Raw genomic sequence first — 22,913 nt, 5'->3', positions numbered from 1 at the left:
TGGAACGTACAACAAGCTACAATTCATCCATTCGTTAGTTATTTCAATGGAAGTACGCAAATTGAACATTTTAGTTTTATTGTAATTTCCGAAGATTTAAGACACGACTCAGTATTTGTAAATTTGTTCATTGCCAAAATGATTAACTTTTTACGCGTTGATAAGGATAAAGAAATCAGAAAGATATATTTCATGTCTGATGGAGCAGCATCGCAGTACAAAAACCGTAAGAACTTTTCGAGCCTATGTCAATTTAAATCAAAGTACGGAATTGATGCAGAATGGCATTTCTTTGCTACGTCACAAGGCAAAGGGTCTTGTGATGCTATTGGAGGAACCATAAAGCGCATGGCCACAAGAGCAAGTTTAGCCAAAGAACGTGAGCATCCAATTAAAACTGCAAAAGAACTATTTGATTGGGCGAATCGCAGAAAAGAAGAAGATTTAACAAAATTATCGTTTTGTTTTACTACTACTGAAGAGTACGAATTAACGGCATCAGAGCTCAGCGAGCAATATAATAACGCGAAAACGATCCAAGGAACCCAAAAATTTCACTGTTTCATTCCATTGTCAGAAAATAAAATTGAAGCAAAACTATACTCGAACTGTACTGATAATGATGCAAAAGTGTTCGATATTGTAAAAAAATTGAATAACAATAAATAAATAAATAAGTATTAATAAAATGTTTTCATGATCTCATAACGCATACCCAAATCCAAAACTTTTAAAGTTTATATATAACATTTAGAAACTCATCGATCATACTCTAAGAAAAAATATCCTGGTAAAAAAAAAAATTTATTTTCGTGTAATCTGTTAATTCATTTTAATTTATACATATATACATGTACATATAATATTTATACATATACATAATATATATATATATATATATATATATATATATATATATATATTTTTTTTTTTTTTTTATGGTGTACTCAGCTGGAGCTGTATGACAGCTTCGTTGTCTGTGCTGGACCCCGTAGTGCAAATTTTTACCTCTACTTTTGCCAATATTTAGACGGAATAGGCTATGTTGCCCGCTTTAACACTATTTTGGATGAATATTGTGCAGAAATAGTTTTATTAAATTGTTTTTGCTTCAGATTCCCTCCCGTAGTCATGTTTGTATAGTCATCCTTTAGTTCTGAGCAATCGGATTCTTGTTTACGCATGGAGAAGCGACATGAAAATATATGTTATTAAGTAATGCATTTCTTGGAAATAACATACAGAGCTATGTTGTAGTAGTCTATGTTGACAAATTGTAGCACAGATGTCATCTCCAAGCATCTTTTGACAATGATAGACAGAAAATGTTAATTATACAGAATGCGGTCGTATATCAAACGATAGCGATAGGGAGATCCTTTTTTCCCGAATGGAATGAAGGTTATTGAAATGAAAAACATGAAATGTACTTCCATCTATACGCGAACAAGAACTATCTGAAGTGCCTCGTCATTGTACGTCATGTATTCTCTAGTATTTTAGTCGTTTATGCTACTAGTCTGAAACGTGATGTGTTATACTATATGAATAAATTTCAAAATATGAATCAAGTGTTTGGTTTTAAATAGTCTTTATCTTCCGAAGGTCGTACTGGAATGCTAATCAATACAATACTTTTCTAGGAGAGATGACTGTCTATGTTCCCATCTTGTAGTACCGAATCCAAGTTGTAGATAATTAATATGAGGAGAAGTACCAAATCTAAATGTTCTGTAAATGGGTTTGGTGTGGTCATCGATGTGCTTTATGTTCGTCTTATTGTTATTGTTCTGAGGTCTTCTCAAAATGAGAATTCAATTTAATAATGTCTCAAGTTAGTTTACAGTTTGGATAGACAAAGTTATTGGTACGGTATTATTGGTACGGTATTCTGAATATATAGGGGGCTGAAATGATATACAATATGTGTTCGCTAAGAATTAAAAATGTTACTTACCCCTTTCTTAGTATACCCACCAACGCATATGGATCGTTTTTACCTCAGTTTGATGGTAATTCGATCCGTGTCCGTGCTGATCTATGTGCTTCGGCTCCTAACACGACGTTTGATACATACGACAGACCACTTGCTCCCTCGTGATGGTGTTGTTGTTAGTTGTTATACATGAAAAGAAAGAAAGAAAGAAAGTTATTAGTATTAGGAATAAACAGGATTTAGTGAGTTTTCATTGAATTACATTTGACTAAATCGCTGATTATAGTCAACGACATCGGAAACTTTATGTGTTGACTGTTGATCTAGTTTTTCCTCAGTCCCGTTGGTCAGTATTGCTAAAGGTCCTTTTTAACATGTTTATTAGTACTTGGACAAGTTGAATACTTTAAGTTTACTACTTTTGTCATGTTGGTCAATAATGATTTGATCAGTTTGTTTTATACATTTATTCATATTCAAATCTGGTCTCGTCTGTTTTCATTTAGAATCGTCGTAAATACATTTCTATGTGTTAAAAACTATACTAGAAATAATAAAGAAATAGAAAGTCATTTTTTATTGTCCGGATCCACTTTTCGGTGACAAAATAAAGCTTCATCGCGCCTAAGCCCTATCTATTTATTATAATTTTGGGGGAATGAAGTTGTTGTAGTTTTATGATACCAACATAATAAATGTGGTTTTTTATTATGATTCTAATGAGAGAAGCATAACAAATTAACGTTTGTGTCACATTCTACTCGATGGATCCTCAGTCATTCTCCTCATTAGTCAATATTATAACCATTTAAACAAAATCTAACCTATCTGCATCAAAGCGTGGCTACGGCTCCTGTTACCCCGATGCCTGGTAACAGGATCACCGTTGGATCACATCCGTAAGATTGATGCATCTATGCCAGATGGTTGATGACGCGGCATTAAACAAATATTTCCTGATGTGATACCACCGCGACTGGACATGTCTTTGGTTCCCATATAAGTGCTAATGGGGTAAGCCCACCCATCGCGGCAAGATTACACGTCCTAGGGGAGGGATTTATACATATACATAATATTTATACATATAATATACATAATACTAATGAATACATGAAAACGACTTGTTCAATTCACGCAAGGCCCTTAAAATCAGCAACAATCTGCGGTTCCCGTAATAATTTACACCGAAAAACAAATTTTTTTTTCTACTAAATGTGAAAATTGTGACATGTTTTAAATGTCATAACGTTTTTGTTTATTGGTTTAACATCACCAAATTTTTATGGTAGATAGCTAATATAATGGACCGTTTTCCCTCAAAAAATTACGTTGGTATTCCGATAGGGTTTTGAGATATTTGAGTTTTTGTGTCAAAAATTATGTTTTTTAATGCAAAAATTTTTTTTTGTACTGTGTGTATTTTTTTTTTGGAATCTTTATTTAGTTGTCTAACTTTGTTTCTTTAGTTGTCTAACAATCGAACGAACCGTTTTTGCTGTGCAGCTTTTTGAATATTTTTGAACCATTTTCACATACACCCTTTTGAAAAGTTAGTCGTGACTCAACTTGAAGATTTGATATCGGAAAATGACGATTTAGATGGAACTGGAAAACTGTGCAAAGTTTCAGCTCAATAGAAAAAAATGAATTGAAAAATTTACCAAATTTTGGTGCTGTTGCTTGGAATCACTCTACTCTTTTAAGGTGACACGGGGACCGTGTCATTTTCCCTATCTTTTGTCTCACTCTAACAATTATCATCGAAACTTTGTGGAAGCAAATCTCGTGTTTTAGTGAACCAATGAAGCTGAAAATGTATTGGGTTGTGCACTACATATATAGAATCATAGTGATACATTTTTCACATCGATATATGGAGTGGTCTTGGGATTTGCTTCTTCAAATGGATAGAGTGATTATGATGACGTCCCGCGCGGCCTTAAGGAATTCTCTTCAAGAATTTCGCTGAGATTGTGAGTTTTTTTTTAGTGGTTTTTGTGTGAATTGATTCACAAATATAGCTAAGAATTCCCTTGAACGTTTCCTCAGGAAAATTTTCAAACATTTCTTAAAGATTTCACGATTTAGATACGAATTCTTCAAGGAACTACTAAAGAAACTTTTCAAATGATTCCTTATAACATACCTAAAAAACTTTGCAGCTATCGTTCCTGTAATTTCTTCAGAATTTGCTCCAAAAATCGTGCAGTGATTCTTCCTAAAGTCTGATTCGCTGCTGACAAGTGACAAGTAATTTCTTGACCTATCTTGATGCTTGAAAACTTCCTGCAAAGACTGCGTACTGCGATCAGAAAAAAACGCTTCCTTGATCGAGTCTTTGCAGGAATTTTTCATGCATCAAGATAGGTCAAGAAATTACTTGTCAGCAGCGAATAAGACTTTAGGAAGAATCACTGCAAGATTTTTGGAGCAAATTCTGAAGAAATTACAGGAACGATAGCTGCATTCAAACGGGAGTCGCGGTCGAAAATTTGTGCAAGGAATCGGCGAGAAATTTCTTTTGCGATTCCTTTCCAGCAGCAATCAGGCTTAAAGCTTGATAAAAATCTCGACGCGTGTTACCAAGAATCCATTAAAGAATTCATCCAGGGATTACTCCACACGTTCCTCTAGGAATTCTTCCAGACATTTTACTAATTAATCCTTGAACGGTTCATCTTAGAACTCCTAGGGAACTATATCCAATGATTTTGCCAAGAGTTTTTAAGAGATACCAATGGAAATGTTCAATTTTATCAAGGATTGTATCAGTAGTGATTTATCCGTGAGTTCCCTTACAGATACTTTTAAGAGTTCTTCGGGGAATTTATCCAAAAATGGACGCTTAAATAAATCCTGCTGCTTTAAAATTGTTTTCTGGATTCCTGATGTAATTAGTTCAGATATGCTATCGTTTTCCGAATATATTTCTTCATGGATTCGTTCTTGGAGCTTCTCAAGAGGTCTGCTAGTGTGTTTAGCAATCTCTCGGATTTTCAGGCGGAGAGAAAGAATATTTCAGGCACTGGCATATGTCCAGTGATGAGTTTCGAACCCAGACGATAGAGGCGTTTGCGCCACTACACAAGGTCCGTCACCATAACCTGAATATTTATGATTTCAGTATTTTTGTGAATGAAGTGAAACTCACTAAAAATTTCTTTAAACCTGTATGAATGACGAAAGCGTAATTTAGATTTTCTCTTTCTTACGCTTCTTGATTCGAACTTCATTTATCGAGTAGAATTGTATTTTTGTTCAGTCATATAACGCCATGTGCACCTATTGCGGAGCTCGTTTTAAATTCACATTCAGCGGCGGCGGTAACGCGCAGACAATATACGCACAATTCAAACGCAACTTCAAAGTTTGCGTTTGCTTGGATTTTTTTCGTTCTTCATGGGCGCGAACGGTCCAAATTGGCTAAATCTACAACATTTTTTTTTTATTTTTATCGGTACTTCGACGGTATTTCGACATTTTCAGATAATCGTGGATTTTTCCTTGCAGAGTGCATTATTAACTTTCAGGATCACAAATTTGCCGTATGAACACACTTAATTTATATTACCGTACTCCACGGTAAGTATACATGAATTTGCACTAGTGTTTATTCTGGATATCAAAGGTACAGCACTTCGACTCGACGTTGTAGGTTTTAAAATAAAAACCACAGCAAATAATTCCACCCAACCCAGAAGCTACCTCTCAGAGTGCAAGTTTTCTATCTTATCTTAAAACATACTCACGTCGGCTAAGAAGGATGATATTAACCCCGATATGACAACTTTTACACTACAGACCTGATGTTCAAATTCAACAATATTTCACTTCCAAACCTAGCGCTAAAATAGTAAACCCAATCTAAACTATACGAATAATGCTGATTGATGTTTTGAATTTAGTCAGAAGTTCAATTATGCATAAATTGAACCGTATCTGTAACTAATTACCGACTGTTCAACAGCTTACGCTTGGGAATTGATTTTACCCCCTACTCGAAGCTACTGCCGGTTGATTTACTGAGCTCTGGTATTGAACATTTCAGCCCAAATTGGACCATCATACAAGTTGTAGAGTTCAGAAAAAAAAATGTGTGGAAGAACATTAAGAGGAATTTCTTATTGCGCTATTGAAGACTTTTCTTGAATCATTGAAGTAATTTAAAGATTATTCTTCAGAGAAAAAAAAATGCTGAAAGAAATTTCTGGATGAGTTCCAAGAGCAATCTCTGGAGACATTTCGGAAGCTTTTTTTGGAAGAATTTCAGGGAAAACTTGTAGAAAATCCAGGAGGAATTACGTCAATCAGTGGTGAATATCAGTATCTTGAAATATTTCATATTCATCACTGATATCGCCATGGGAACTTAGCGAAGACAGCGCCACCACGATGTTGCTACTTGTGTTGCCATTCAAAATTACCGTTAATTGTCTTACACGGTTGTACAATCGGACTTCACCGTCTGTTATTTGTGGTGCAACGAAAGAAAGTTGACTGTATTGGATAATCAGCTATATACGCAATATATAAAATGTAGTAGGGTCGGTGTTCCCTTAGTGGACAGTCCCCTATAGTCGCACTAGTGGCTTTTTACGGCCGTTTAGCTATAAATCTTTTCAAAATATTTTTTGACATGAAGGGCAGGAGCTATTAATCTAAGTACCATTGATACACAGCTTAATTTTGTTCAAAAAATGATCGAAATATTTAGTTTTGCTTAAAATTTGAGCTCCCTTGCGCCTATAGTTAACCTATTGTTCCTATAGTATTACTACTGAGAGAAACTATTTTTTATTATACAAAATACTTGATGAAATAACAACTTTTTTTACATCAAACGAAAGCTTTTGATCAACACTGTGTAGGAAAAATATAAAAGTTTTGTAAAAATACGATTTTGATAAGTATTTTGCCAACGCCGTGATGCTAATGCTACTATAGGAACAGGAATTAGAAATAGTGCTACTATAGGCACATGTATTCCTATAGTGGCACACGCGATAATAAATACATACATTTGAGTTTTCGTAGTTTTCATATTTTTCCCGCAAAACCAAGATAAAAAGCTTTCAGATGATGTAAAAATAATGACGCTAGCGTTATTTTTCGATTTTATACGATTTTTTGTTCTTAGCTATGCGGCTATTGGTACATCGACCCTAATTTAAAATATTTCTTTACAATCTTTCGTCTGGGACAATGATGAATAGCGTGAAATAGCTCGGTTTTATAAATAGGGTCACCGTCACCAAATAACAAGAGGTATGAATCAGCATCAATAAAAAGAATGTGAGAGAGTGATACTCTCTGCAATTCCATGGATATGGAACTCCAAAGAAATAAACTTGCGAGTGTTCTTTTGGTAAATTGTTCAGGGTAAATTTCAATCTACTAAACAGGTTTAAACAAATCAATTTTCGCTTACCCATAAACATGAAGGCATGAACTGTACAACAGTTGATGTGTTTTTCACCTGTGCAGTATTTTGGTAGTTTACCGAAGATTTTTTTCCCTACGTTCATTGATCATTTTTTCAGGCAGCGTAGAAAGGCAATATTCGTTTCGCTGAAAATAGCTTCTGGCATGTCTGTGTTCAGGGGGCACAAGGACAAATTTTCGATGTTAGTTTGGCGGAATCGTTAAAAAACATTAACAAATTTCATATGAGTGGAACTGCTGGCAGAATACAAAATTTAAATAATCGTAAGGATTCACTGGCAGAATTCTTGGCGTATTTGTTCAAATTTTAATCTGAATTTATGAAAGTATTACTATCAACATAACTAAACAAATTCCTAGTTGATTTTTTGGTAAAATTTCTGGAGAGACTTATGAAGCATTTTTTGAATACTTTTTGGTTGAAATTGCAGTTATATTTCTGACTTAAAATCTGAAGGAGTATGTATAAATTTCTTCATAAGGTAAGTCTGTGAACTAGACCATCGAAATTCATACATTTTGCTTTATGAAAGGTAGAACGATTATTGCAATACGAACGCTTTATCACGGTGTCTACTACCTGGGAATTATCAGTAGTAGTAGCAGTAGTCATGGTAGAATATGGTAAAATATGTCGTTTTTGTAACACAAAATCTTCACAATCAAACAATTTTCGACTGCGCCGCTATCAAAACGCTAAATGGCATATTTAGTCCGTTAAAGGTTTTATTTATTTATTCAGCATAAAACATGTTTAAATAAGGAAGCATAACTTGAGATTGTCATGTTGTTAAAGGCAAGTACAGTTCCAATTGGGTGTCGTTCATGAACATGTGAAACATAGTTGAAAACATTCGGAAGAGAGCAAGAGGGCAAAAAATACAAAAACAGTACATTTTTAGAAGTTCGTCACTATTTTAATGCAAGTCTCTATCAATCAATTGATAAATTAATCTGCTTGCAGTGAATTCTGGTGCGTAATTCTAGACTCAGGAGAAACCTTCAGAAACTATTACGCGACTATTCCTCAAGTTCTTAATAATATCAGCAATTATAGTAATTTCTCCAGTGATTTCTTATTGAGTACTTTCACAAATACTACCAGCGATGTTTCAATTGATGCTTCGAAGAATTTCTTCAGAAGTTGGTTCAGAAAATGTTAGATCACTCTACCGCTTCCTCAAAGGTTTATTTCTGAGTTAAAAAATACTCAGTTAGAATACCCTATAAATCCTAGCGACTATCCTAGGATTTCCTCCAGACGTTTTATCACTAATTCCTTCACGGATTTCTGGAAGATTTACCACAGATCTTACAGGAGCTCTTCCACAAAAGTTTATTACAGAGTTTTTGATAAACGTTTTTCCAAGCAACTCTACAATAATTCCTATTAAGTTTCTTTTTCAAAATTCATCCACCATTACTCTCAGGAATTGCTCCAAACATCCTTCAGGCAATGTTCGATGATATCTATTATAACCTTTTCCAAGAATTTCTAGATAAATTTAACCTGGGATTCTTCATTAAGTTCCTCCAGAACTTTCTCACGGCATTTCCAATTTTCTATAAACTAATATGAAAAAATCGACATTTCCCTGGAGACATTCCCGGCAAAATTCTTTAAAGAATTCCTTGAGTAATCCTTAAAAAATGTAGGAATTCATGAATGAATTTTGAATTCTTGAAGGTGTTCTAAACGGGAATGTTGGAGAAAGTTCTAGAGAAATCAATAGAATATTTTTTTGAGAATTCGAAACTTCATTGAAACATGTTTGAAACGATCTATAAACGGATTCTTGAAAAATCTCAAAACAAACTGCTGAAGAAATCTTTGGAATAATATGTGAATTCAATACAGTAAATACAGTAAAACGAGCGGTAATACTTGTAACGACACGAGGAATCCCAATTATTTTTTAGAAATTATCTTTTAAAAATGTCTGTTTAACTTAGGAATCGAACTCTCATGTCGTGGTCCTGAATTCTATTTTAACCCTTTCCCGCCCATGGTGTCTGTAGAGCACCAAAACTTTCAACCTTTGCATCTTTAAAAATAACGAACAAAATTAAATTGTTTTCACGCTACTTCATAATTACACATCTCCTCTTTCACTTCAATGCCTTATTTTAGGGATGTCTACAAATTTAACATGGTTTTTAACAAAACATATGTATGAAGGAATGGGTTTTATCGGTCAATAAATATTACACACGCAAACAAATTTTGTTGTATAATCTACCGAATCCATAGAATTAAGAACAGCACCAACAATTTTCAACCGACTACAAAATTCTGTTAAGTTTACTATAATCTGGTAAAAATCACTGAGCAGTGTAGTAAATGTGACTATGTCCATAGTAGCCTCGACTACAAAGCATTGTATTTCAATCCGTGACACGCAGTATGGTGAAAAGTACAATGCCAAACTTGTCAAATCTAGAATATTTCTAGTCATAAATACTACAACTCTGGTTAAATAAACAGAATATATTTTCTTGTTGACTATGTTATGGTAGAGTTAACAGATTAATGTAGTCGGTTGAAAATCGTTGGTGCAGTTCTTAATTTTACCATGGATTCAGTAGTTTCTACAATAAAATTCATTTCAGTGCATGATTTCGAATGATGCATATATGCACCACTGGGCGCACGGCACACAAAAAAGCGTAATATCGAAATTTCATCATTGTTTACATTCAACATGAAATTGTTGTTATCAGCTCATTTTGAAAATTATACTGAAAATCGGCAAGAAATAAGGTAAATCTTTACGAAAGTTGTGCGGAAAGTGATTTTATCGGATATTCCGATGAAGATTCTCTTATGCTTTGAGTGGATTTGATAAAGTGACGAAAAAATAAAGTGGCGAAAATCGTTATGGATACTCTGAAATCGATTAGATCCAGAAGTAAGTTCAAAATTAGAATCATATCGTAAGTTGAATAAATATATAGATAATACAGGGTGTCTACTTGTTTACCGAAATGAAATTCCCTGATATTTCCAGGTTTTTCCAGGTTTTACAAAAAAAAAATCCAGGTTCCAGAAATACTCTAATTTTATTTGTCTATGATTTTTTTCACCCCCACTTAGGTCTTAAATCTAGTTTTATTAAGGTACAGTGGGGGAAGTGTATCAGTGGGGTAAGTGGATCATTCGTCAATATTAAGTATAAATACTTGAATATGTTGAATGTTTTCGCACCATTGCTTCGGTTTAGGTTATATTCTTACGCCCACACTAATACTATTGCAAAACTGGTTGTTTTCGCAGCGATCTAATTTTCACGGGGTGAAGAGTTTAGGACACTGGGCAGTAAAGGGTTAATTAAAAACGGTCACCTCTTCACGAACTTTGACTTTCAATTTCGACACTGATCCGAACTAGCGCGACTACACGGTACGGTATGACGATTCCGACGGTTTGAAATGATCAGAACTGGGTTTATTCACTTTGAATATAAGATTGTATTTTCGACTTCGATGCTGGTTTTGAACTGAATTGTACATGATTTGGGGTGCGTATTTATATCATTTTTCATCCATGGATTCATATGGGACCTATTGTGATAGATCTATTTCATTTAAAGCTGTTGTTTCAACTTTCATTTGTCTTCTAAAGCCTTTATAATTTTCTTTTGCTTGCGTGATCATGATTGTTCAACGGTCAATTTGTGTATATGTAAACACATACTTTGAACTGACATTTGCTTTCCCTGTCTAGAGAACTTGTATGCAAGTTTTAATGATTTTACAGCGGCACAGTTCTGCCAACGCTCTAATGTGTGGATGGTAACTCAATTGCCTACTACTACTATTGCGTAATCATATGTTGCTACTGTCAACTCGGCAGAAAATAAACAAACATAACAATTTGGAATGGGAATGATTTGGTTGGTAAGTAGCTAATCGATTTTTAATGATTTAATTTAATTCAACTTTCTCTTCTTTCTAGGGACCTAAACTGCTCGGCCAGAACATGCCGCCCACCAAAACGAATGTTTTACTTTCCAGGTTCGGTTTCTGGCCTGATGGGCAACTTGCTGAGATTGTGGATGGATTGGACGATTTCACCGTTCGCTGTCTTCACTGTCGCCAGTCGCGGGTTTCCGTCTGGTGCAGAATGCAGCTGTTGCACTCTAGCGAGGATCCAACGATTTATTGCTAGCCTTTCTTGTTTGACTAAAACCAGGTCTCCTTCTTGTAGTTCGTTGGTCGTTCGATGCCACTTGCTCTTCATCTGAAGCTCTGGGATGTATTCCCTGTGCCAGCGATCCCAGAAATGTTGTCGAAGCTCGTTGATATACCGAAACCTGACGTCGTACGGCTCATCTGGGCTTGGGTCGTAATCGTTTTCGTTGGTAGCGGTTGGTGGTCTTCCGAGTAGGAAGTGTCCGGGAGTGAGAGGCTGGAGATCGTTCGGATCGTTTGAAGCTGGTGAGATGGGCCGCGAGTTTAGAATGCTCTCGATTTCGGTTAACAGGGTAGAGAACTCCTCAAACGTAAGTTTGGCATTATGCGCCACGATGTTGAGGTGATGTTTCGCGGATTTAACTGCTGCTTCCCAAAGCCCGCCCATGTGCGGTGATCCCGGTGGATTGAAGTGCCATTGGGTTCCACCCATTGCGAGGAAGTCTGCCAACCGATTGTTGTGATCGGTGGTACTGATCTTCCGGTACCAGTGACGCATTTCGTTGTCGGCGCCGACGAAGTTGGTCCCGTTGTCGCTGTACATGTGGGCACAGTGTCCTCTTCTGGCCACAAATCTTCGCATGGCCGCCAAGAATGCTCGTGTGGAAAGCTTTGACACCGCCTCGATGTGCACCGCTTTTGTCACGAAGCACACGAAGATTGCGATGTAGCCTTTGGTCGATGGTGTTCCGCGGGTGCGTCTCTCCACCAACGTTATTGGTCCCGCATAATCCACTCCGCAGATGTAGAACGGTGGGGCCTGGTTCAGCCGATGCGCCGGAAGTTGTCCCATTATTTGGTGCAGCATTCCACGATTTGGGTTGTGCTTATGGCATGGAACGCAATGCCAGACGGTGTTCCTCGCTAGCTGTCTTCCTTGCGGTACCCAGTAGGTCGCTCTGACTGCGGAAAGTAGTGACGTCGGTCCCAGATGATGGTTCCGCCTATGCTCGTGCTCGAACACGATTGTTGCCAGTCTGCTGTTCGCTGGGATGATCAGCGGATGCTTCGCATTGTACGGCAAATTTGATCGAGCAAGCCGGCCGCCCACCCTGACGAGACTGCTGTCGATGAAGGGACTCAGCGGTAGAAGCTTGCTGTGATCGGGTAATGGAAGACCGCTTTCGAGTGCAGTAATTTCGGCTCCGTAGGCTTGATGTTGCGTATAGCGAATCAGCATGTTTCTAGCCCCAATCAGCTCCTCGACGGTTAGTGGTCCTACCGTTCGGCGGCTACGTTCCATTTCACAATTGTGACCGAAACGAATGATCCACGCCACCACTCTGACGAGCTTCAAATACCTTGAGTGCTTGTGTAGTAGATCCTCTATGACGTCGCTGGTTGTTAGGAGGTATGATAAGATTGGTGGATTTCTCCGGACTTCACTGTCGATGATTTCTTCCTCGGTGATCGTTGGCCTTGGGTGTGACTCTGCCATCACGCTGGGATGCCAACTCGGTCCAGACCACCACAGCTCCGATTGAGCTAATACGCAGGGTGCTGCTCCGTGCGTCAGAAGGTCTGCTGGATTTTTCTTCGTGGGGACGTGTCTCCAGTCGGACGCTGGAATGATGGAGTTGATGAGTGCTACGCGGTTGGCGACGAACACTTTCCATCGCGCTGGATCGCCGGAAATCCACGCCAGGGCCGTTGTTGAGTCACTGTAGCCCAGCGTTTGATGAATGGGGATGCGGATGGTAGATTTAATCGCCTTGATGAGGTCGGCCAGCAATGCTGCTGCACAGAGCTCCAAACGCTGCAATGGCGGCCGGTTGATGGGTGCGACTCGTGACTTGGACCCGAGGAGATGGGAACTGACCGTGCCGCTCTCGTCAACTGATCGTAGGTAGACGGCCGCGCCATAAACCTCAAGCGATGCGTCGCAGAATCCATGTAGGTGGTATTGCACTGGGTTCTGAACGCTTATACACCGTCGAGGTACCTTGACCAGCCAGATGTCCTTAAGATGAGTTAGGTAGGTTCGCCAACGATGGTTGAATTGGTTCGCCAGTGGTTCGGACCAGTCGATCTTCATCTTCCACAGCTCTTGCATCATCATTTTGGCTATGACGACTACCGGGCCAACCAGTCCTAGCGGGTCGTAGATTTTGGCGATCGTGGATAGTACCTCTCGCTTCGTGAAGTACTCCTTTAGGGGGTCGCACGTAGCTTTGAACGTGAAAAGATCTTCTCGATACTGCCACTGGATGCCGAGAGTTTTGATGGTGTCTTGACTGTCCACAGCCTGTACGGGGTTCACCGCTCGATCCTCCGGGGGGACTTCGGCCAGTACGTCTGGATCATTCGACGCCCATTTTCGGATGATGAAACCTCCGCGCTTCAGCATGTCGGTGAGCTGCTGTCTCTTTTCGATCGCTTCTTCCTTCGTAGCCGCGCCTGTTAGTGCATCGTCGACGTAGAAGTCCTTGATCGCTTCCTTAGCCAGTGGAAACTTGCTTTCTTCGTCTTCCGCTAGCTGATTCAAGGTCCTCGTGGCGAGAAACGGTGCACACGACATTCCGAACGTGACCGTATTGACACCGTACTCCGCCAACGGTTGCCCGGGTTCTTGCCACAGCAATCGGATGAGCTTGCTGTCTTCTTCTGTGACTCGAATTTGCAGGTACATTTTTTCGATGTCTCCAGTAAGGACGATAGCGTGGAGACGGAAATTGATGAGGATGTTGTAGAGCGTATCCTGGACAACTGGCCCCGTGGCCAGCAGATTGTTGAGCGACAAGCCATTTGATGACTTCTGGGCTGCGTTGAAGACTACTCTAAGCTTTGTCGTAGTGCTTTCGGACTTGACGACTCCATGATGTGCCAGGTAGATGATCTTGGAATGATTCGGGTCCGGTTCAATTCTCGAGATGTGGTTTGCAGCGATGAACGCGTCCATGTACTGATGGTAAAGTACGTACTTTGGTGGATCGCGTTGTAATTTTCGCTGCATCGTGGTGAACTGGGACAATACAGAGTAGCCGGTGTCGCCGATCGTCGCTGGGTCTCGAATGAACGGAAGTTTCACCACGTATCGCCCGCTGGGATCGCGGACCGTGGTTCTAACATAGTGATCCTCGCAAAACTTCTCCTCCTTCGTAAGGTATTTAGTCGGCTTGAAATCCTCGATCTCCCAGAACTTGGCGACGAGCTGACTCAGGGATGCTTCAGCTTCCGGTTCGACTTGAGAGACGAAGCACAATGGAGACGCCTTCGTGGCGTTGGTTGACTCGTAGAATCCGGCTACTACCCAGCCTAAAGCGGTTTCTTGGAGAACTGGCTTGGTTGGACCCAGCGAGATGCGTTTGGCACGCAACAGGTTGTAGAAGACGCTGGCCCCGATGAGCAGATCCACGTTTCCAGGAATATTGAACCGCTCGTCCGCCAGCGGCCTGCTGGGGTGAAGTTCCCAGTCGGAGATGTCTGCTAACTGGTGCGGGATGGGATCGGCGATTTTTGGTAGTACTGCACAGTCGATTCGGATCTCGGTATCAGAAACTCGTGACTTCATGTCGATTTTGACCGCTTCGGTGATCCTCGTCGCCAGTCCTGAGATTCCTTTGAGCGGCAGATTGATCCGGTGCGGTTTCAGTCCCAGCCTTTTCGAGAGATTGGCTGTGATGAAGTTTGCCTGCGACGCGGAATCCAATAATGCACGGGCGGCGTGTTGCTGCCCATTGGAATCGGTGAGAGTAACGACGGCGGTGGCGAGGAATACGGATGTGAAACAGTCATTGTAGGACAATTGGTTGATGACTCCGAACGAGAGTTTACTGCCCGCAGCTGGAATAGAATCGATTGACGGACCTTCGTGGAGTAGCGTGTGGTGACGTTGCTTGCACTTGCGGCAGTCGCCCGCGGAACAGGAGTTTCTTCCGTGAGACTTGCAGAGGCAATTCTTGCACAGGCCGAGCTGGTTTACCACCCGGATTCGCTCCGCGACGGGAATTTCTTGGAATCGCTTACAGTAGTACAGCTTGTGATGAGCTTCGTTGCAGACGGAACACTTTACAGGAGCATGCGGCTCGTCGTTGGTGCTAACGAAGCTGGAGCTCCGCGTTTGTGGTCTGGCAGTATGTTTCACGATGGCCTTCGGAACTGGAGCGTGTGCGGTCTCCAGTGAATACGTTCGTTGTTCGAGAAACTCTAGGAATTCCTCGAGTGTAGGCGGTGCTTGATTCGTAGCGATTTTATCGGACCACTGTTGTCGAGTTTCAGTATCTACCTTGGCCAGAAGAAGGTAGATTAGCCAGCAATCACGGTCTTCTCGCTGAATGGCTTGTAGCGCTCGCTTGACGTCGTCCGCTGTCTCATGGAGCTTGCGTAGACCGATTACCGATGGCACGCTTGTTGATGGGATTTCACAGAATCGCTGAATATGATGATTCACGATCTGGTCCTTCCGATCGAATCGCTTCTTTAAGATATCGAGGGCACCAGCGTAAGCATTGTCCTCGACCTTGATGTACTTGAGCAGAGCAGCGGCTCTTCCCGTCGTATACGTTTTCAGATAGAATAGACGTTGTGCATTCGTCAACCGTGGGTTGTTATGCACAGAGCTGATGAACAAATCGTGGAATGAGTTCCATTCCCCGTAGTCTCCCGAAAAGGTGGGGAGAATTCCCTTCGGAAGGTGGAGCTCGGGGGGAACCAACGCAGTTTCCGGAGTTGCCAATGGAACCGAACTCGATCCACCGGCATTAGGTGGATTGTCCCGATTGGCTGTCACTCGAATGAACTGGGTAATTGTGGCCTTCAGCGTGAGGTAACGCTTCTCCAGGGCAGCTTCCATGTCCAAATGAGGCTCGATAGCTTGGACATCCGGGCAGAGGTCCAGAATGGCTTGGTGCACTTCACGAAAATCTTGCCACAACACGTGTAGGTTTTCTAGCTCGGCATTCAAATCGTCAACCGACACTTTCGCAGTTTCGAGTTTGTTCACTCGAACGTTGGTCCGCTTTAGTTTTCCGTCGACCGCGGATCGTCGAATTTCCAACTGTTCCAAAGTCATAGAAGGAGACATCCTGTCTACAGCGCCAAATGTTTTCGCAGCGATCTAATTTTCACGGGGTGAAGAGTTTAGGACACTGGGCAGTAAAGGGTTAATTAAAAACGGTCACCTCTTCACGAACTTTGACTTTCAATTTCGACACTGATCCGAACTAGCGCGACTACACGGTACGGTATGACGATTCCGACGGTTTGAAATGATCAGAACTGGGTTTATTCACTTTGAATATAAGATTGTATTTTCGACTTCGATGCTGGTTTTGAACTGAATTGTACATGATTTGGGGTGCGTATTTATATCATTTTTCATCCATGGATTCATATGGGACCTATTGTGATAGATCTATTTCATTTAAAGCTGTTGTTTCAACTTTCATTTGTCTTCTAAAGCCTTTATAATTTTCTTTTGCTTGCGTGATCATGATTGTTCAACGGTCAATTTGTGTATATGTAAACACATACTTTGAACTGACATTTGCTTTCCCTGTCTAGAGAACTTGTATGCAAGTTTTAATGATTTTACAGCGGCACAGTTCTGCCAACGCTCTAATGTGTGGATGGTAACTCAATTGCCTACTACTACTATTGCGTAATAATATGTTGCTACTGTCAACTCGGCAGAAAATAAACAAACATAACAATTTGGAATGGGAATGATTTGGTTGGTAAGTAGCTAATCGATTTTTAATGATTTAATTTAATTCAACTTTCTCTTCTTTCTAGGGACCTAAACTGCTCGGCCAGAACACTGGTACTACACGTACACTAACACAAGCAAACTTGTTAGCTGCAAAAATTAATTAATTTGAAAATTGTTTTCCGTCAATCAAAAATCCACTATATCTCTGTCTAAAGTCGAATACTATTAGTTTTTTCGACACGTGGTGAGCATTTCAGTTCTAATTGAATGAATCACAATGAAAAATATGTGATCACAATGAAAAATATGTGATTTTTATAAATAAATACAGATATATTGTACATGGTACACTTACCCCTACTTTTTAATGGGGTGGGGTAAGTGGATCAAGTATTATTATTATTTATTTGCAGATGCTTACGATAATTTTAATAAGTTTTAGTGTCCGCAAACGTTGTTTTCCCTTAACTTTATTCATTCCCAGCTTTGATGAATTTTGTTCAAATTATTCTAGCTACAATATTTTTTTGTTCGTATTAGTGTGAACTAATGTATAAAACATGTTTATACATATATTTTGAATAAATAAAGATACTTTTTAATTTCAAAGTATTAAAATGTAACACTAATAGCACTAATAACAAGAACAAGAGTAATATCATTCGTACTATACATAATTAAACCACATTTGTTTTGAGAACAGATGTTTGTTATTGGTGATCCACTTACCCCACCATGGTGGGGCAAGTGGATCATTTGGCGAAAATTTTCAAGTCTCTCATATTCAATACATAACAATCAGAAAAATCGAAATAAATGACGATTTGAAGAATATTAGTCCCTCATTTGTTATCCACAGAAAAAAGTTTGAATTGCATTATTCACGTTAGCTATACATAACAATGAAGTTGACTATTGATTTTTCTGTATCCACTTACCCCACAGTACCTTATATGGGTTTAACGTGGTTTACGGCTTAAGTGAAGGTGAAGAAAAGGACCCTAAAACAAACGAATGACAAATTTTAAAATATTTTCAATTTAATAGCTATTTATACACTTCTGAACATTATTTAAAGCATGCTGATGCGATTCCAATATCCAATATTACAATATGAACATGCTAACAATACCAAAGCTTAAATTTTATTCAAATTAATTATATTTTCCAATGATGATGTATTATATTTCGTTTGTTAGAGCTCCGTGAACTGAACGAAACTTTCAAGTACATCAGTATGCTACTTCTTGAAAGTATTTTTAGTACAGATGAATGGTACATATCATTTCCATCGGTCGTTTAGATAACTAAGACAACTTCATGGGCGCAAAAGTAAAACTTTATTTGGATTTGTGGTAATATTTTAAAATAAATACTAAGTTCATCGATGTATTAGCAAGCAATCATACAGTTCTGATCTGCATAAAAGCCAAATTCTTTAAAATATCTTAACATTAACACGGTCATCTGCTACATATTTAAGTAGATATACATATACCCATCTAAATTAATACAAATAATCCGTAAAACTTTTGGATCCCGATCCATTTTTTTCGGAAATAGAAATACGAATTATCAAGCCCCTGGGTAATCGCGTTCGACCGTATAACATATCACTGTGGTAATTAAAATAAATGTTGAATTTTCGCATTTCCTTCGGAAAAGTTCTGAGAGTGTTTCGGAGGACCCAAGCAGGACGCTTTGTTTTCGGGACGCCGGGAGTTGTTTTTCGTTCCGCGAGTTTTGCTGGGCAGTGTTTCGGAGGACCCAAGCAGGACGCTTTGTTTTCGGGACGCCGGGAGTTGTTTTTCGTTCCGCGAGTTTTGCTGGGCGGTGTTTCGGAGGACCCAAGCAACACGCTTTGTTTTCGGGACGCCGGGAGTTGTTTTTCGTTCAGCGAGTTTTGCTGGGCAGTGTTTCGGAGGACCCAAGCAGGACGCTTTGTTTTCGGGACGCCGGGAGTTGTTTTTCGTTCCGCGAGTTTTGCTGGGCGGTGTTTCGGAGGACCCAAGCAACACGCTTTGTTTTCGGGACGCCGGGAGTTGTTTTTCGTTCCGCGAGTTTTGCTGGGCGGTGTTTCGGAGAACCCAAGCAGGACGCTTTGTTTTCGGGACGCCGGGAGTTGTTTTTCGTTCCGCGAGTTTTGCTGGGCGGTGTTTCGGAGGACCCAAGCAGGACGCTTTGTTTTCGGGACGCCGGGAGTTGTTTTTCGTTCCGCGAGTTTTGCTGGGCGGTGTTTCGGAGGACCCAAGCAGGACGCTTTGTTTTCGGGACGCCGGGAGTTATTTTTCGTTCCGCGAGTTTTGCTGGACAGTGTTTCGGAGGGCCCAAGCACTCGTATCGTTGTTTTATACAATCCGATGACCCTGGAGGGATCAGTTTTGCTTTTTACTGGTTATTGAGCAAAAATATTACTGCACAATCGACAAGCATTTCGCGAAATACTATTTATACTATAAATAAGCTATTGTTCTCTCTTTTGATTGCCGGCATTCAAAAGATTAATTTGAAAACGCTTAAACAACAAATATTTATGGTCTATCGCCAGCTTTCTAGGCGAATCCTGACAATATACAGTTACTCACAAAATTGAGCGTACAAGTTGGTTTTTTGTTTTATTTTCAATTTTTTCCTTTAACCTTCCGCGGATGTTAAGAAAAACAACTTAATAAGATACTGGGGTCATTATGACCCAGAAATGTATACCCCTATAAATCAGCGAAATATCAACCGAATAATGAAATTTATGCCGCATTCGAAAGATATACTCCTCAAGATTCTGATCACTACCTGGAATACCGGTTCCGGATCCAGTGGTCACCGGGAATCGGCTACGAAGGGGACCATGTTGGCCACGTGGAATTTCAGTACACTCAGTCCAGAAATCTGCAGTCATCACCAAATTGTATAAGATGCAGGCCATATAGGAATGTACTGTCTTCAGCAAACTTGCTTCGGGGACCAAGAACTTCCACATGAGATACAATTTAGTTCAGAACTTGACCACCGCGTGGCGCTAGCGTCGATATGAACTTCCGGTATGGGCTAATTATGCGATAACTCGAGATTGCGAGTACATAGAAGGATGCTGTCTTCGGCAAAGTTGCTCAGGAGAATATGGACTTCCACATGAGATACAATTTAGTTCAGAACTCGACCACCGCGTGGCGCTAGCGTCGATATGAACTTCCGGTAGGTACTAATTAAGCGATAACTCGAGATTGCGAGCACATAGAAGGATGCTGTTTTCAGCAAAGTTGCTCAGGAGGATAAGAACTTCCACATGAAATACAATTTAGTTCAGAACTCGACCGCTGCGTGGCGCTAGCGTCGATATAAACTTCCGGTAGGAGCTAATTATGCGATAACTCGAGATTGCGAGCACATAGAAAGATGCAGTCTTCGGCATAGTTGTTCAGGAGGATAAGGACTTCCACATAAGATACAATTTAGCTTAGAACTCGACCACCGCGTGGCGCTAGCGTCTATATAAACTTCCGGTAGGAGTTAATTATGCGATAACTCGAGATTGCGAGCACATAGAAGGATGCTGTCTTCGACAAAGTTGCTCAGGAGGATAAGGACTTCCACATGAGATACAATTTAGTTCAGAACTCGACCGCTGCATGGCGCTAGCGTCGATATGAACTTCCGGTAGGGGCTATTTATGCGATAACTCGAGATTGCGAGCACATAGAAGGATGCTTTCTTCGGCAAAGTTGCTCAGAAGGATAAGCACTTCCACATAAGATACAATTTAGTTCAGAACTCGACCACCGCGTGGCGCTAGCGTCGATATGAACTTCCAGTAGAGGCTAATTATGCGATAACATGAGATTGCGAGCACATAGAAGGATGCAGTCTTGAGCAAAGTTGCTCATGAGGATAAGCACTTCCTCATGAGATACAATTTAGTTGAGAACTCGACCACCGCGTGGCGCTAGCGTCGATATGGACTTCCGGTAGGGGCTAATTATGCGATAACTCGAGATTGCGAGCACATAGAAGGATGCTGTTTTCGGCAAAGTTGCTCAGGAGGATAAGGACTTCCTTATGAGATACAATTTAGTTCAGAACTCGACCTCTGCGTGGCGCTAGCGTCGATATGAACTTCCGGTAGGGGCTAATTATGCGATAACTCGAGATTGCGAGCACATAGAAGGATGCTGTTTTCGGCAAAGTTGCTCAGGAGGATAAGGACTTCCATATGAGATACAATTTAGTTCAGAACTCGACCTCTGCGTGGCGCTAGCGTCGATATGAACATCCAGTAGGAGCCAATTATGCGATAACTTGAGATTGCGAGCACATAGAAGGATGCAGTCTTCAGCAAAGTTGCTCTGGAGGATAAGCACTTCCACATGAGATACAATTTAGTTCAGAACTCGACCACCGCGTGGCACACAGATATTGTCCGTGCATCAGAATTATAGTCCCTACTTCTTCAAACTAGAGAATCAAATGAAACAAATTGTTCAATTCGACTCCATTTTTTTCTTGTCTCGATCATTGTCAGATCATTCTCGGCAACTGGGAAAACCGAGACTTGTCACTTTCAACAAGGTTTAAAATGTAATAAGGACTAATAAGTGTTCCTTTCATTACTCGAACATCCGGTTCTCTTCGTTTGAAGCAGTCAGGACTAGGGTTCACTGGTATATCTTTTCTCCATAACGCACCACGAAAATGTGACGTACCCGCGTTATGGGTCATTTAGAAGGATGCTGTCTTCCACAAAGTTGCTCAGGAGGATAAGGACTTTCACATTGGTTACAATTTAGTTAAGAACTTGACTACCGCGTAGCGCTGGCGTCAGTATAAACTTCCGGTAAGGGCTAGTTATGCGATTACTGGAGATTGTGTGCATATAGAAGGATGCTGTCTTTGGCAAAGTTGCCCAAGAGGATATTTTTTTGTCTCTTATAATGAGATTTTTAACCCATAGCAAGTTTATCTTGAGACCAACGGCTTTGAGATCAAAAGTGACCATCAAGGGTATGTGATTTGATCCCAGGTCTTCAGCGTGAGAGGTTTGTGAACCAACCACAATATTAGGGTCCGTCTCACAAAAGAATAAGGTATTCCACTTGGGCTACAGTTCAGTTTAGAATTCGACCACCCGGTGGATTTGACGTCGATTTGTATTTCCGATAGAGGTTAATTATTAGTGGGCGGCTTCACATTTTTTGAGCCCAAACACGACCCGTACACGACTTACTTAATTTTTTTAAACCCGGACTCGACCCGTACTCAGACCTGATCCGAACCTGAAAAAAAAATCCACTGTTCAATTCCGAATCTGACTCAAAACCTAAACATTTTTTGTAAGAAAAGACCGAGTTTTAAAAATAGATAAATTCATCGTTTCTGATACATAAGGAAGCTTTCCGATTGTTACTCTTATCATAACTCTTACTAAAGTCCACCTTAATCCGCATTTTTACAAGCCCGATTCCGACGTACTCGAAAAAAAAAAAATTCTAGCCTTCAAATCCGACCCGAACCATTCGAGTTTGGGTTTGAAAACCCGAGACCCTACTTATAGAAGGATGCTGTCTGCGGTAAAATTGTTCGAGAGAATAAGGAATTAGTCATGATCATACGTTTAAAATTTAACCAGCATTTGGTGCTGGCGTCTATATGTATTTCCAGAAGGAACTCTTTTTTGAAGGTTTTATCTTCGGCAAAGTT

At 40.1% G+C, this 22,913-nt stretch overlaps 1 protein-coding gene across 3 annotated transcripts in view; it reads right to left on the bottom strand.

Moving 5' to 3' along the window:
- The window catches only part of LOC5576737 (putative aminopeptidase W07G4.4), a 69,989-nt gene that overhangs the window by 29,264 nt on the left and 17,812 nt on the right, over nucleotides 1-22,913 (bottom strand). The window contains exon 1 of one of the 3 annotated variants that reach the window (XM_021837685.1): nucleotides 5,689-5,800. The exons of the other annotated variants lie outside the window; for them this stretch is intronic. The gene's annotated coding sequence lies outside the window, so the exon portion shown is untranslated. Of the gene's footprint in view, nucleotides 1-5,688; nucleotides 5,801-22,913 lie in introns of those variants that run through there. 3 annotated transcript variants of the gene reach the window in all.

This window comes from Aedes aegypti, chromosome 1, assembly GCF_002204515.2.
Source record: "Aedes aegypti strain LVP_AGWG chromosome 1, AaegL5.0 Primary Assembly, whole genome shotgun sequence".
NCBI lineage: Eukaryota > Metazoa > Arthropoda > Insecta > Diptera > Culicidae > Aedes > Aedes aegypti.
The sequence above is the reverse complement of the archived record's forward strand: the minus strand, read 5'-3'. Positions and strand labels throughout refer to the sequence as shown.